Consider the following 18,126-nt stretch of genomic DNA (forward strand, 5'->3'; position numbering starts at 1 on the left):
TTTGTAGTAAAAAATCATGCGAAAAACTAGTTCGACTTTATGACCATTTGTGTCTGTAGAAAATGGGTATCAAATGAAAGGTGTTAATGAGTATTTTAAAAGGGAGTGGGCCTTAGTTCTATAGGTGGACGCCTTTTCGAGATATCGCCATAAACGTGGACCAGGGGTGACTCTAGAATGTGTTTGTACGATATGGGTATCAAATTAAAGGTACTAATGAGGGTTTTAAAAGCGAGTGTCCCTCAGTTGTATATCTGAAGGCGTTTTCGAGATATCGACCAGGTGTGAACCAGGGTGACCCAGAACATCATCAGTCGGGTACCGCTAAAATATTTATATATGTAATACCACGAACAGTATTCCTGCCATGATTCCAAGGGCTTTTCATTTCGCCCTGCAGAACTTTTTCATTTTCTTTTACTTAATATGGTAGGTGTCACACCCATTTTACAAAGTTTTTTCCAAAGTTATATTTTGCGTCAAAAAACCAATTCAATCACCATGTTTCATCTCTTTTTTCGAATTTATAAATAAATAAATGTAAGGCGCGATAACCTCCGAAGAGATTTAAGGCCGAGCTTCTCTTCAAATTTACGTCACGCTCCTCTTGATTTTCCCTACAAATCGGCCGGACGGGACCTACATGTTTTATGCCGACTCCGAACGGCATCTGCAAGGTAGATGAGTTTTCACTGAGAGCTTTTCATGACAGAAAAACACCCGGAGCGCTTGCCAAACACTGCCGAGGGGCGACCCCGCTTAGAAACATTTTCTTCTAATTGAAAAACCTTATTTCTAACATTTTTGATGTTGCTTTGCCCGGGGTGTGAACCCAGGGCATACGGTGTGATAGGTGGAGCACGCTACTATCACACTACGGTGGCCGCCGTATTTTTCGCATTTGGTATAGATTTATGGCATTTTTTTAATTTTTCGAAATTTTCGATATCAAAAAAGTGAGCGTGGTCATAGTCGGATTTCGCCCATTTTTAATACCAAAATAAAGTGAGTTCAGATAAGTACGTGGACTAATTTTAGTAAAGATATATCGATTTTTGCTCAAGTTATCGTGTTAACGGCTGAGCGGAAGGACGTATAAAAAGGTGTATAAAAATTGGGCGTGGCTTAAACCGATTTCGCTCATTTTCACAGAAAACAGTTATCGTCATCGAAGGTATGCCCCTTCAAAACTTCACAGGTATTAGTAAATTTTGCGTTCGCCTTATGGCATTAAAAGTATTCTAGACAAATTAAACGAAAAAGGGCGGAGCCACACCCATTTTGAAATTTTCTTTTATTTTTGTATTTTGTTACACCATATCATTACTGCAGTTGAATGTTGACATAATTTACTTATAGACTATAAAAATATAAAAAATTTTGCTAAAATTTGACTTTTAAAATTTTCGTCATCCGATTTTGCTAATTTTTATTTAGCACACATACAGTAATAGGAGTAACGTGCCTCCCAAATTTCATCATGATATCTTCAACTACTGCCAAATTACAGCTTGCAAAACTTTGAAATTGCCTTCTTTTAAAAGCGGGCGATGCCACGCCCATTGTCTAAAATTTAACAAATTTCCTATGCTGCGTCATAAGGTCAACCAACCTACCAAGTTTTATCGCTTTATCCGTCTTTGGTAATGAATTCTCGCACCCGCGATCTTAAAATCAGTAGGCCGATATAACAACAAAAATTGTTAATACATCCCAGAGCACGGGGAAAAAAGTGTCAATAAAATATGACACTATGGCAGCATTGCCATCAAACAAGTCCAATTTTCACATCCATTCTGCAACAGATGTCGCAGTGTTGTGAATATCAATTGGCACGAACCAGAATAGAAGTAGGATTAATGAATACAAACAAAAAACCGCTGTGATGGCTGAATGGTTATAGCAGCGGCGCCTAAACGTTGCCGATGAAGGAATTTAGCAGTTCCCGAAATGGATCTATACAACGAGCTTTGGCAGTTGTCTAAATTTTTTCTTTCTTCCATTCTAATTTAAAAATTGTTTCAATTAAGAAAAAATTTATCATAACAATAATAATGATAAAAAAATTATTGTTAGGCCTTGGGCTCGATTCGAACCCGCGATCTGTTTCAATTTGATTTTAAACCTAACTTAACCTACCCCTGCCAGTGTTCTTAACTTTCTTTATGGGATCTACGCTTTTTACTTTAAAATTGAAAAAATGTATATTCCCAAACCCATCTCAAACACGACCGGAATTGAAACGAAACGAACTTTGCAATTGTTGTATTAACGATGAAGACACTCCTCGAAGGCTTTGTGGACTGTTATCGATGTTGACGGTCCTTTGCCGGATATAAATCCGGTACGTTCCGGTAATAAAGCACCATTAAGGTACTAGCCCAACCACATTAAATCCTTCAATGCCATCCCTCCCTTCCCACGCCCTAGTTCCCTGAGGAGCTTGGGGTCGCCAGAGCCTCGTCTATTAATGAAACAGGAGTCGCCGCGGGTAGGTGAGGTTGACAATTGGGTTGGAGAGGTATATATTGCACTGGCAACCCCTTGAGAGGGTTGGGCTACACAACCCCTTGCAATTGTTCCTCAAGTTGAACGTCAACAGAAGCATTGAAGAAAAGTTTTGCTTTAAATATGGAAAAGCATTGCGATCAAATTCAGAATTAATATTATCAACAAACGTTAAGAGTTTTTGTATTTTTTGCTTCTTGGGAAAAAAGAGCCGCGTTTCTTGCTATTTATTACGACTTACTTCGTTTCTTGTTGGGAGGGAAAAGCGCTTATATAAAAGCAAATAGTATATTATATATCTATACTTTGACATGTACAATGCTGACATTGTCCTTAAAATCTTTAGCGGGCGAGCGAGTACTCAACTTAGATAAAAAAAAAAAAAATTAGAATGTGAGTACAACAGAGCAGAAAAGCTAAGTTGATAATGGCGAACCATTTAATGTATTGTAGATATGTATGTATAATTTGTAGCTTATATGTTTGCACACTGAAATGTTTTTGTGTTGTGAGTGTACTAATATGCGTGGCGTGCGAATACGCTTAGGAGTAAAGTGCCTAATTATGTTTATTTATACACCTGAGTGAATAGAATGTGATATCAGTATCTTCTAGGCGGCCGCAAACGACGGTTAAGAAACGATTTGAGATTTTTATAATTTATCAATTTTTTTTTTGAAAGTAATTCATTTATACTCAGTGAATAATAAATAAACAAAATTTGTGGCAGCCAGACACGGTTAATAACTGCAATCAGAAAAAATCATATTCAAGCGATACATTCAAGTGAAGCTAATGATTTGGGAAACGTCTTAATCAACGAGGTAGCAGTGAAAACTAATTAAATTTTTGGCACTTTAGTGTACTTTTGGTGCGAAATAAAAAGGTACGGAAGTTATGGTGGTGGCAGTTATTACTATTTATGAATATGTAATTAAAAAAAAATCATAATAGTATATTGTGTGTGCGTATAATGCTGTGTAAATATTTATATTCTGGAACTTAATTTGGTTCTCTCAAATATGAAAAAAAAATTCTAATAAAAAAAAAAAACTAATAACAGTTTTGCAGAAATTCAATTGTAATACCCTATAATTTTCATTCTAAGCTTAATTGATATCTTTTTAAAAGTTCAAAAAGGTTTAGAAAATTCTAAAAAGTTTACGTTTTATCTTCTTAAAGTTAAAAAAAGTTTAGAAAATTCTAAAAATTTTACGTTTTAAACTTGCCCCCTATTTTTAAAGGCCTAAAAAATCGAAACTATTTTTTTTTTAATTTTAAATTAAATTATTGTTTTGTTGGAAACTAATTTTAAAAGCTCTACAAGTTTCAGTTCTAAATATTATTCATATCGCGTTAGACTCAAAAAAGCTTAGAAAAGAACTTTTTCTTTTCAAATTTTAAATCAAAAAGAAAATAACAACAAAAATTTGGAAGCCCTATTAACCTCCATTCTAAACTTTTGAACTTTTTTCGCAGCTTTCAAGACTTCAAAATCGTCTCTAAAATAATTTTTCTTTTTTAATTTGAAAGCTAATTAATATTTTGTAGAAATCCAATTTTACAGCCTTGAACATTTTCTTTCTAAATTTTGTTCATATCGTTTTAGAGTTCAAAAAGTTAAGAAATAATTTTTTTTACAAATTTTAAATTATAAAAAAAAATATAACAACAATAAATTGAAATCCCTAAATCTGCGTTCTAAGCGGCCGTCGTGGTGTGGTGGTAGCGTCTCCGCCTACCACATCGAAGATTCTGGGTTCAACTCTCAAAAATTTAGAAACAAGTTTTTCCAATTAGAATATAAATATTTCTAAGCGAGGTCGCCTTTCGGCAGTGATTTGGCAAACACTCCCGCTCCTCAGTGAAAATTCATCCACCTTGCAGATGCCGTTCGGAGTCGGCATAAGGTCCCCGTAAGGCATGCAGGTCCCGTTCCGCCAATTTGTAGGATAAATAAAAGGAGCAGGTCAGCTAGGCCTAAATCCCTTCCATGGTACATATATCGCGCCTTTTAAGACTTCAAAAAAGTTTCGAAAATTATTCAATTTTCATTTTGGATCCAATTTATGTTTTAAAGAAATCTAATTTCAAAGCCTTCAGTTCTAAATTTCTTTGCATCTATTGAGAGTTGCAATTTGAAATTTGTTTTCTAAAATTTAAGATGAAATACTAAATACATACGAAAAAAAAAATAAATGTAAGGCGGGATAACCTCCGAAGAAATTTTAGGCCGAGCTTCTCTTACAGATTGCATCGTGATCCTTTTTAATTTTTCCTACAAATTGACGGGATGGGACCTATTTGTTTTATACCGATTAGAACGGCATCTGCAAGACAGTTGAGTTTTCACTGAGAATCTTTTCATGACAGAACTACACTTGGAGTGCTTGCCAAACACTACCGAGGGGCGACTCCGCATAGATACATATTATCCAAATTGAAAAAACTTGTTTCTAAAATGTTAATGTTGCTTTGCCTGGGGCGTGAACCCAGGATCTTCGGTGCGGTAGGCGGAGAACTCTACTATCACACCACGGCGGCCAAAACTAATGACAGTTTTGTAGAAATCGAACTTCGGAGTCTATAAACTTTGTACATATTTCTAAGATGGTAAAAACTTCAAAAATGTGTAACTTTTTCTTTCTCCAAATTTATGTAAAAAAAAAAACAAATAATAGCTTTGTAGAAATTCGAATCTCTATAAAAACATCCGTTCTAACCAAACTTTGAAGAGTTCAAAAAGGTATAGAAAAAATAAATAAGTATAAAGTTTTGCAGCCCATTAAGTTTTAGTCAAATGAAGAACAAATTCTACATAGTATAAAAATCGCCTTTTAGAATTTTTTTGTGATATAACAACATTAGTCTTCAAAGATGCATAAAAAAATTATTAAATTTTTTGAAACTCCATAGAAAAATCTCAACTTTGCCCTGGCCAGAATTTCCTTATATGGTTAAATTTGTTTAAGAGATCACAGCTAAGAAAATCTGGTTTATATATTTCAACTAAAAAAAACATCTATAACTCTTTCCGATAAAGTAATGTGCTATGAGATTTGATGTTTCAATTTACATATACATACATATATAATATTTCAAACAAGTTCGCTTCTTAAGTCTTTTGTTGTTTGAAATTAAATTGCCAGGAGCAAAACGTGTTCTTGACTTAAACATTGCGATGCTTTACTCAAATTAAATTTTTTCGTAATTTGTGCCGCGAACTTGATGGCTATGCAAATTTATATTCAATAAAATTTCACTTTCTAAAGTTATGCAAAATTTTGATTTAAGCAAAGTAAACTTAGTCGCATGATATTCTTCTTTGTTTTTTTTTTTCAATAAGAATCTTTAAACGAGCATTTATTTGCATTTCTTTTTTATAACTTGTCTCACTCCATCGTTTAATTTAAGGTGTTTGGATCTGTAATATCTATACTCACCAATTATTTCATAACTATTAGTGTAATTAGTAAATTGTCGTTTAAAACGTTCTGAGTCTTTTTTTGCTAATTCTTTTCTTGCTCGATTTTACTGGTCGACCTTAACCTAAAGTAACAGATAATTTTAACCAGTAACGCGTGCAATGTTTTGTTTTAAAATAAACACAAACATTTTCATATCAATGTCCATATGTATGAATTCATCTACATATATATAAATTTCCAGAGTCATGAACACATAAATACATATGTTAACACTGATATGAAGATTTTTAAGCGAGCTAAACAAAAATTACATTGGCCACACCGAAGATCGTGAATTCAACTCCCGGTCAAAGTAACATTAAAAATTTAGAAAGAAATTTTTTCAATTAGAAAACAGTTTTTTTAAGCGCCATTCGTCAGCGATTTGACAAACACTCCGAATATATTTTTGCCATGAAAAACGTCTCAGTGAAAATTGATCTGCCTTGCAGACGCCGTTCAAAGTCGGCATAAAACATGTAGATCCCGTCCCGCCAATTTGTGGGAAAAATTAATAAGAAGCACGGCGCAAAATGGAAAATCTCTTCTGAGATTATCGCCCCTTATTTATTTATTTTTAAACAAAAATTATATCAAATTAGAAAAAACTGAAATAAAGAATTATAATTAAATAATATAAGCTAGAAATAAGTGAAATAAAATCAAACAAATAAAATAAAATAAAATAAAAGAAAAATAAAATAAAAATGAAATAAAATAAAATAAAATAAAATAAAATAAAATAAAATAAAGTAAATAAAATAAAATGAAATAAAATAACATAAAATAAAATAAAATAAAATAAAAAAAATATAATAAAAATGAAATAAAATAAAATAAAGTAAATAAAATAAAATGAAATAAAATAACATAAAATAAAATAAAATAAAATAAAGTAAAATATATTAAAATAAAATAAGCTAAAATAAAACAAAATAAAATAAAATAAAGTAAAATAAAATAAAATAAAATAAAATAAAGTAAAATAAAATAAAATAAAATTAAATATAATAAAAAAAAAAAATAAAAAATAAAGTAAAATAAAAAAACAAACTAAAATAGAATGAAATAAAATATCAAATCACCGCTTGAAAACTGTTTTCTAATTGAAAATCCCTTTTTCTAAATTTTCGATGTTGCTTTGCCCAAGAATTGAATCCAGGACCTTTGGTGTGGTTTTCGAAGCATAGTACCACCCCGCCTTTTTTCTAGTATCATGCCGTTTCTATTCCTATTCCAACTCCTATATTCCTATTTCTATTCCTACTGCTGTTCTTATTCCTATTTCTATTCCTTTTCCTATACCTATTCATTTTCCCATTCTTATTCCTATTCTTATTTATGTTCGTATTCCTATTGGTATGTCGATTCCTATTCCGATTCCTATTCCTATTCCTATTCTACACAGGTTGCTATTTCAAAAATTTTATAAATTTTTGTTTGAGGATTTTGGATGTTTAAAAAAGACATACACATATATAAGCTGTTCTCTCTCACTCTCTTCCTCTCAATTCCTATCACTGCACTCCCTCCAGTAACTACCAATTATGCTAGATTTGCTCACTCTCAAGCTTTTTTTCTCTATGGTACTCTCACTTTCTCTCTTGCTTTATATTTATTGCTATTTATTTCTCGCTCTTTGCCTGTATACTGTCTCTTTGAATATATATCAGCAGCGTCACATTTCGAGTAAATTTTTTAATCAGAAACTTTGTTAAAAAGCTAGTATTCTATAATAATGAACTTGATAAGTTCATGTGTAGGGGTTTTACGAGTATCTTTCTTCAGTGCCACTCCTCGAGTAAAAGGTTGGTTAAATTATCTCTTCTCAAATCCCCGCATATACGTTCATAAAAGAGAGCCACCTATTGGAATATTTTTTGTAAAAAACCCAATTGAGAAATCAAATCACAAATGGGCTCAGCTCTTCTCTCGCCCATTGTTGACAAACAAGCTGAATTAATTTTGTGTATAAAAGATAATAAGTTTAGCTGAGATTTACGTGATATTACATGCTTCATTACAATTGTATAACCCTTTCAATTGCCTACAAGACAAAACAAAAAAATGTTTACATATATAAATAAGGTTCATTCTTAAAAAAAAAAATAATTTACATATTTTATCATGAGCTTATGTTCTTGAGCGCTTTTACGATTACAAAAAAAAAAAAATGGGATTACCGATTTGCATATAATGTAAATTATTTCCCGCTTGCCTACTTTGGTTGTCGCCGTACTTAGACGTGACTTAATTTATTAAATCCTTATAACAAGAGATTTTTTTTCTTTCAAGCTTTTGACATTATGCTTTAAGTAAATTAATGAGTTATTTGGGAGAAAATCTGATCAATTTAGAGGTTGTGGGGTAAGCGGTGGTCTCCGACGATGTGCTTAAGAAATGGAACAGAGATATCTAATCTTGTGCATATAAGCGGGAGTTGTTGAGAATTGTTCGAGCAACGTTTGGGCAATGCGACTGTTGAATCAAGGTGACGACAATAGACAGATACGGTAAATGATTGGTATGTATATAAATGAAAATAAAATGTTAAAAAAATGGAATAAAACAATTGAGTCTGGCGATAAATGAATGACGGGTAACGCAAACGGGAATAACATGGAAGCACGTGTTCATACTTTTTTGTTGTTGATAGGTCAGAGATTGTAAATAATTACCAAAAAAATCATACCAGTCATCTATATGTAGCTACAGTGAATTTTCCATATCTGAAACCATGCTGACTGGGTGATAGGAAGATACTTGTCTTATGGAGCTGCAATATGTAGTTTTACGAGCTTGTGATCTTGAGTTTGAGACCCCTAACAGTTGCCATTTGATACTAGCTGTTGCTTTTTTCATATCCAGAAGGAACTCTGGGTGAATTTTTGTAAATTAATTCTGCTGAGATAAAGGCGCAGGATTTTATGTTTTTCAGGCTTCTTGCTGCTAATGGTAATACTTATTTGTTTACTAGTGGAGACACTTCAGGCGTGCTTATTAGGGCTTCTCAATCTTCCTTAATCTCTAAAGTAGTAACAAGTATGCTTATTATATTAACCATTATATTTTTATTTGGCGTCGGTATCATGAGCCTGCTCCTTTTTTGTACTATATGGCGACATCTTTTCGAAGTTCCTCCCATTTCTTCTTCTTACTGTTCTTTATAGGAACTTTTAGCTGTTTTTATCCTTTTGGCTGCTTCAGAATTTAATTGACGCATTCCATCGACAGGTGTTTATGCTTGTGTCCACCTTATTGTGAGTTTATGAAGAATTGGATATAGTAATAACAGCTGCTCAAGTGAGTAAGAGAAGTACTGTAGTGCTCTCTACTTCAGTATGACTTTAGAGATGCTTTCAGCTGTCATCGTGATATATCATATTGTTTCCTCGCTGCATAGGCGCCTGATGAAAGTCGATAAGCCGGAGTGTATGAGTGTTAGTTCCAGTTAAGCTGCCATGTCTAGCACTCCTCTTGAGTTCGTCGTGTGCGTTCCTCCTTCGATAGCTATTAAGTTTAAGTCGTCAGCGATGATTGCTGCTTCACTTATTCTTCGGGCCGTATTTGCGGTATCGTTGAACTTCTATTGGAACTCTAATATGTAATCGTTGGGTAACAGGTAGCAGCTTATTATTGCTTGAACATGGCCGGTTCAATTTCTTTTCCTTGTTGTAGAGGTAAATTTTTTTGTCGGCAAAGCCTTGTAACTTAAGTGTAGGCGGCCAGTCAGCCGACGGCTTTTCGTCTTTCAACTCATCCCCTACTTTCTTTCCCCGACGCTTCCGTTTCCCTAACACTGTGGACTCATTCAATATATGTGAGGTCTCACTATCGGCCAGTTTAACCTAATCTTCCATTTGCCCTTCTTTTATTATTCCTCTATAATCTCCTTTTCTATATTTCCCTCTGCCCTTTATTTTTTCTAGCTTCTCCTTTCCCTTTCCTTCTCTTTTTTCCACATCATTATCATTTTATCTCTACCGCTTGCTTGCCTCACCTCTCCCATTTATGAGGCTTACAAAAGTCTCCTGTATCTTCTTTAGAATTGTTGCAGTGAAAACTTTTGCGCGCTGTGGTCGTTAATTCGTAATATTCATTGGCTTTAGTTTTGGAAAACACATTGATCTTAGGAGGCGTGTGACCTCGGTAAAGTTGCCAACAATCACAGTTGACTCGATTTTTTATTCAATTAGACGTTCAATTTAATTTTTATTTAAATATTTAACATTTTTTATTTTATATAAGAATTGTGCCCAATAAGCGTTTAATTGCGAAAATTTGTTTAATTGTACAATTAAATGCCTGTTTGAATGCTGTATTATATATAGTCAAATGTATTTTTTTTAAGAAATATACATATGTATATGAGATTAACTGGAGTTGATTAGAAAAGTTTTACTATATATTGCTTTGTGAGTTTGTTTTTCTAACCCCATTGGCTGTGCAGCTCTTCAAAGTCGAACGTGTTAAGCATTTAACAAGCGTATAATTGCTACTTCTTGCGTTTTTTGCTCATGAGTTTTTATTTCCTTTATTTTCATTTTTTCCAGCTTTTTTGTTATTACCTATTAACATAGTCAATCTAAGTGTGGTGGGAAATCAGTTAAGCGTATTTGAAAGAGCAAACAATTTGTAAAATTCACACATAAATAATGACGTTAAAAACAACAACAAAAAGTGTATTGAGTTTGACGCTTATCGTGACTTTGTCGCGCAGTCATATCGGTGTTGGGATGATCTATCGGCAGTACAAAATACTCATGTTTATATATGTAGAAATTGGCAAAAAAAAAAAAAATACAAATTGAATAAAAACAAGTAAGGAAGGTTAAGTTCGGGTGTAACCGAACATTACATACTCAGTTGAGAGCTATGGTGACAAGATAATAACCATGTAGGAAAATGAACCGAGGGTAACCCTGGAATGTGTTTGTATGACATATGTATCAAATGAAAGGTATTAAAGGGTATTTTATGAGGGAGTGAGCCATAGTTATATAGGTGAACGCCATTTAGGGATATCGCCATAAAGGTGGATCAGGGTTGACTCTAGACTTTGTACGATATGGGTATCAAAAGAAAGGTGTTAATGAGTCTTTTTAAAAGGGCTTGGGTCTTAGTTCTATAGGTGGATGCCTTTTCGAGATATCGCCGTAAAGGTGGACAAGGGGTGACTCTAGAATGTGTTTGTACGATATGGGTATCAAATTAAAGGTATTAATGAGGGTTTTAAAAGGGATCGGGCCTTAGTTCTATAGGGTGACGCCTTTTTGAGATATCGCCATAAAGGTGGACCAGGGGTGACTCTAGAATTTGTTTGTACGATATGGGTATCAAATGAAAGGTGTTAATAAGTCTTTTAAGGCCTTAGATCTGTAGGTGGACGCATTTTCGAGATATCGCCATAAAGGTGGATCAGGGGTGACTCTAGACTTTGTTTGTACGATAGGGGTATCAAAAGAAAGGTGTTAATGAGTCTTTTTAAAAGGGCTTGGGTCTTAGTTCTATAGGTGGACGCCTTTTCGAGATATCGCCATAAAGGTGGACCACGGGTGACTCTAGAATGCGTTTGTACGATATGGGTATCAAATTAAAGGTATTAATGAGGGTTTTATAACGGGGTGGGCCTTAGTTCTATAGGGTGACGTCTTTTCGAGATATCGCCATAAAGGTGGACCAGGGGTGACTCTAGAATTCGTTTGTACGATATGGGTATCAAATTAAAGGTACTAATGAGGGTTTTAAAACGGAGTGGGCCTTAGTTCTATAGGGTGACGCCTTTTCGAGATATCGCCATAAAGGTAGACCAGGGGTGACTCTAGAATTTGTTTGTACGATATGGGTATCAAATGAAAGGTGTTAATAAGTCTTTTAAGGCCTTAGATCTGTAGGTGGACGCATTTTCGAGATATCGCCATAAAGGTGGATCAGGGGTGACTATACTTTGTTTGTACGATATGGGAATCAAATTAAAGGTATTAATGAGGGTTTTAAAACAGGGTGGGCCTTAGTTCCATAGGGTGACGCCTTTTCGAGATATCGTCTTAAAGGTGGACCAGGGGTGACTCTAGAATTTGTTTGTACGATATGGGAATCAAATTAAAGGTATTAATGAGGGTTTTAAAACGGGGTGGGCCTTAGTTCCATAGGGTGACGCCTTTTCGAGATATCGTCATAAAGGTGGACCAGGGGTGACTCCAGAATTTGTTTGTACGATATGGTTATCAAATTAAAGGTATTAATGAGTATTTTAAAAGGGAGTGGGTCTTAGTTCTATAGGTGTACGCCTTTTCGAGATATCTCCATAAAGGTGGACCACGGGTGACTCTAGAATGTTTTTGTACGATATGGGTATCAAATTAAAGGTGTTAATAAGTCTTTTAAGGCCTTAGATTTGCAGGTGGACGCATTTTCGAGATACCGCCATAAAGGTGGATCAGGGGTGACTCTAGACTTTGTTTGTACGATATGTGTATCAAATGAAAAGTGTTAAGGAGTATTTTAAAAGGGAGTGGGCCTTAGTTCTATAGGTGGACGCCTTTTCGAGATATCGCCATAAAGGTGGACCAGGGGTCACTCTACAATTTGTTTGTACAATATGGGTATCAAATGAAAGGTGTTAATGAGAATTTTAAAAGGGAGTGGGCCTTAGTTGTATATGTGAAGGCGTTTTCGAGATATCGACCAAAATGTAGACCGGGGTGACCCAGAACATTATCTGTTGGTTACCGCTAATTTATTTATATATGTAATACCACGAATAGTATTCCTGCCAAGATTCCAAGGGCTTTTTATTTCGCCCTGCAGAACTTTTTCATTTTATTCTATTTAATATGGTAGGTGTCACACCCATTTTACAAAGTTTTTTTCTAAAGTTATATTTTGCGTCAATAAATCAATCCAATTACCATGTTTCATCCCTTTTTTCGTATTTGGTATAGAATTATGGCATTTTTTTCATTTTTGTAATTTTCGATATCGAAAAAGTGGGCGTAGTCATGGTCGGATTTCGGCCATTTTTTATACCAATATAAAGTGAGTTCAGATAAGTACGTGAACTGAGTTTAGTAAAGATATATCGATTTTTGCTCAAATTATCGTGTTAACGGCCGAGCGGAAGGACAGACGGTCGACTGTGTATAAAAACTGGGCGTGGCTTAAACCGATTTCGCCCTTTTTCGCAGAAATAAGTTATCGTCCTAGAATATAAGCCTCTACCAAATTTCACAAGGATTGGTCAATTTTTGTTCGACTTATGAGATTAAAAGTATCCTAGACAAATTAAATGAAAAAGGGCGGAGCCACGCCCATTTTGAAAATTTCTTTTATTTTTGTATTTTGTTGCACCATATCATTACTGGAGTTGAATATTGACATAATTTACTTATATACTGTAAAGATATTAAATTTTTTGTTAAAATTTGACTTAAATTTTTTTTTTTAAGTGGGCGTGGTCGTTCGCCGATTTTGCTAATTTTTATCAAGCATACATATAATAATAGGAGTAACGTTCCTGCTAAATTTCATCATGATATCCTCAACGACTGCCAAATTACAGCTTGCAAAAGTTTTAAATTGCCTTCTTTTAAAAGTGGGCGGTGCGACGCCCATTGTCCAAAATTTTACTAATTTTCTATTCTGCGTCATAAGTTCAAATCACCTACCAAGTTTCATCGCTTTATCCGTCTTTGGTAATGAATTATCGCACTTTTTCGGTTTTTCGAAATTTTCGATATCGAAAAAGTGGGCGTGGTTATAGTCCGATATCGTTCATTTTAAATAGCAATCTGGGATGAGTGCTCAGGAACCTAAATACCAAATTTCATCAAGATACCTCAAAATTTACTCAAGTTATCGTGTTAACGGACGAACGGACGGACGGACGGACATGGCTCAATCAAATTTTTTTTCGATCCTGATGATTTTGATATATCGAAGTCTATATCTATCTCGATTCCTTTATACCTGTACAACCAACCGTTATTCAATCAAAGTTAGTATACTCTGTGAGCTCTGCTCAACTGAGTATAAAAAAAAGAAATAAAAAATAAACAAAAAGCTACCACTAACTTTACAACTTTTGTTTGAGCTGATTTACAAGCATACACTAAGCCACAATCATGCGCATGCGCATCTTCTGCTTATACCTACAAACTTTGTAATTACCTACTTATATCTACGTGCATAGTGACAGTGATTGTCTGTAGCTAAATTATTTACATACTGATCAAAGTGCAAACTTATTTAAACATAACTAAATACAATATTGTAACGAATGTTAGCAGCACTGAGCGGTGCTATCGTCTCTAAGCCGATGCTAAGCAGTGACGTAAATTCACATCCATAGATCAATCATTATGTATCTACATAAACGAAACAATAATTGCGTCTACAGATATGTACCATGTACGTATACGAGCAGCGGAGGGTCAATGCACAAACACATGCATATATCGGAGATACTCTTATAAGTATGCAATGAGAAAAACTATAAAATTGTGCAATTGTAGTTACAGCTGAGAAGTTTGAGAGCTGCTGGGCTAGTAGATTCTGGAAGCGCCTAGAAGATGCGAAGGTTGAAATCAAAGAGTATAAAAGGCGGCAATTGTAGAGGCGCTGGAATTCAGTTTGATTTGAGTTGTCAAGCAGTTTCGACTAAGACGCTATCTAGCGAGCAGGAGCAGTATTATTTTGAATAGTAGAGTTTCATTTGAGCTATCAATCAGTTTGGTTATTAAGCAAGCTATTCGTGCACAGTTTGAGTGTTATTGTGAAGTACTTTAATAAAGGCCATTTTGCATTATTACCAATTGGAGTTATTTATTCAACAGTTTAGTGATTCGAACTTAGCAGAGGATTGCAAATAAGAGGATTTGCAAGCAAATTCGTTACAATATAAACAAATACTATTCACACAAATGCAGTCCTACTCCTACACACTACTACAGCTTGATATATGTGGTCACAAAAATAAGTGGAACTTGGGAATTTATCGCTTTCATAAGCTATAGCTATTTTGAAAGAAGTATCGCATAAAAATGTGTAAGAATTTAAGGGCCAGTTAAACTTCCTTATCAAATTTGCATATCATATTTGCATCAGTTATTGGTGCCTTAACCTAAAAATCTTGAAAATTTTATAGAAATGAAGAAAACGCACAAAATTACAAACATATAGCACAAAAAATAAGTGTCTTAGTCAAAACGTACCCAAAACAAATACAATGTACAAACGGTTAATGAATTCTCCAAATCAAAATATTTCTAGGTTATGGATATGGCGAAAAACCAAAAATCAATTGGTTGGCTATGATATGGTTATGGCATTAGCGTTATGGTATGACAACATTAACGATTACATTGATTTCCATAAGGTTGGTTCGATCAGCTGTTCTATCTGGTTAAGGATAAGTCACCATTAATTAGCCCTTTAATATTTCGACATAGTACAAATCACCTTAATGCTTACCGTAACCAAAGTGCAAGTTTACATTAAAAAAAAAACTAATTTTAAAATATTTACTCAACTTTAAAGTGGTTGTTAGTAACAACAAAGTTTGCATCTTAACATACCTACCTGCAAAGTAAACTAATTTTAATGAAAGCGCGGAAAGGGACCATATTACATTAATTATTGTAAGTACCTACACGTGTTTCCAGGGGGAAATTATACTTAGTGTATATACAACAGAGCAACATCAGCACAAAATTTTATACATTTTCCTGGCGATTCAGAGAAATAAATATGCATGTCTTTATAGAATTATCACCTTAATATTGCTTTCTTCTGATAAATATCCAAACCTTAATGATCGAATAGAGTCCTAATAGTCATTTAAGGAGCAAAATATGAGCTGTTTATAAGCCCTTTAGGAGTCATATGGGATTCTTATTTCTTATTCAGTTTTTATACTCAGCTGAGCAGAGCTCACAGAGTATATTAATTTTGTTCGCATAATAGTACCCCGTAACAGCATAAACTAATCGAGATAGATATAGACTTCTATATATCATTTAGTCATGTCCGTCCGGTCGTCCGTCTGTCCGTAAACACGACAACTTGAGTAAATTTTGAGGTATGTAAGTTCCTGGGCACTCATCTAAGATCGCTATTTAAAATGAACGAAATCGGCCTATAACCACGCCCACTTTTTCCATATCGAAAATTTCGAAGAACCGAAAAAGTGCGATAATTCATTACCAAAGACGGATAAAGCGATGAAACTTGGTAGGTGGGTTGATCTTATGACGCAGAAGAGAAAATTAGTAAAATTTTGGGAAATGGGCGTGGCACCGCCCACTTTTAAAAGAAGGTAATTTAAAAGTTTTGCAAGCTGTAATTTAGCAGATGAGTATGTAATGTTCAGTTACACCCTAACTTAGCCTTCCTTACTTGTTTTTTATTTATTTCATGATGCACTCTTAATGAGTTTATACTGAGCATAAATGCTTCAAATGAGAAGTTATTTCAGAGTCATTTCGGCTACCGAAAAAGAAGAAATTCTCCTAATATTTGTTGGGTTAATAAAAATTTCGTTTGTTGAATTCTCCTTTGCAAATAAGCAACCTCCAAAAATTTCATAAAAATTCAACATTAAGCAACTACAAAGCTATCAAAAAAAAAGATATTAAAAGAAAATAAAAATGTGTGTGATTGTTCGCTTAAAGCCCACTTGCACAACGGCGTGAAATTTCTAAAATTGTGAGGCGTAGCATAACCTGATTAAGGTTCAGTTGGTCTTATATATGACTATCAATTGAAATTTGACGCGTCCAACGTTTTTATTTAAAGGTCTGATCAACGCCCTAGATTGGTGGGGAGTGTGATGACTAGTACCTAGGACCCACATAATTATTTTCTAGCTTTTAGTATTATTATTATTTCATGTAAGTATTGCTTTCAAAGAAACGGTTTACCTTAAGTATTTTTTTTTTTTTAATTATTTTATTTTCAAGTTTTTAGTCGTTTTTTAATTGCGTATTATTTCTGATTCTATTTAGTTCATTTAGCGACTCTTTATTACACGGACTCTTTCCTGACAATTTGTTTCAATCTAAGTCCACAATACATAATCCTTCCAAAGACTTTACTCGACTCTGAGCCAAGTATGCTTGTCCCTCCTCAAACTCCAAAATATTTTGATTTCACTTCTACCGGACTATATGTAATATTTACTCCATATATGATCCAAATAGGACATCATAGGTCGCTTTCTATTCATGTATGTATTATGTGTTCCAAATATGGACAAAATCGGACCACACATTTTTTTTAATATCTCTATGCTTGCGCCACCTAGCGGCCATTTTTTCATAGGTCGCTTTTTATTCTTGTATGTATTATGTGTTCCAAATATGAGCCAAATCGGACTAAAAATATCTCGATCCTTGCGCCACCTAGTGGCGATTTTTTTCTCATTATTGCATTGTCATCGGGTTCTGAACTATATTCCAAGTTTCAAGCTTGTAGCTTATCGGGAAGTTACTTAAATTTCAATTACAAAATTCGTGCCAGCCAGCCAACCAGCCAGCCTGGCAAGTCAAGCTAAATAAAACCGTTTAAAAAGCCATTTTTTTCCGTCATTTCAGTTGTTTTACTAAATTAATATCAAAAACTATATAAAGCTAAACTTTGTTAGAATCTAACCCAAAAACCTTTGATGCTTAGAGCCGATTTCTCAGTGCATTTATAGTTGAACTCAATGTAGCCTTGGTACTTTTGCGATTTAGACTAGATTTTAATACTTATCTCAGTTAAGTCGCTCAAAGTAGTGGGGTTAGACTCTAGCTTAGTTAAAATCGCATAGAAAACCCGGCCAAAGTGTGTCATAATTTATGTCAACTTGTCAGTCACTTTTAAAGCCTACAGCGTGAATACCGTTACTTACCGTTCGAAAATTTAAAGCCCCATCACATACGATTTTTGATGCCTGAAGAAGAAGGAGAATATGACATGTGTTTTGTCAATGATTTTGAAAGTGAAATTATTTTTCCCACTCGTTGGTACTTTTCCAACGTTTTTCACAATTAAAAAATGCATTTTAACACATGAAAATGAGACAAAATATGTCATCAGTTTTTTTTCTTTTATAGTGAGAGTATTTATAAGAGTGATTCTCGAAATTTTTTATATGAATGGGCAAGTCGAA

The sequence above is a fragment of the Eurosta solidaginis genome, unplaced genomic scaffold (genome assembly GCF_040869045.1).
Source record: "Eurosta solidaginis isolate ZX-2024a unplaced genomic scaffold, ASM4086904v1 ctg00000151.1, whole genome shotgun sequence".
NCBI classification, from domain to species: domain Eukaryota; kingdom Metazoa; phylum Arthropoda; class Insecta; order Diptera; family Tephritidae; genus Eurosta; species Eurosta solidaginis.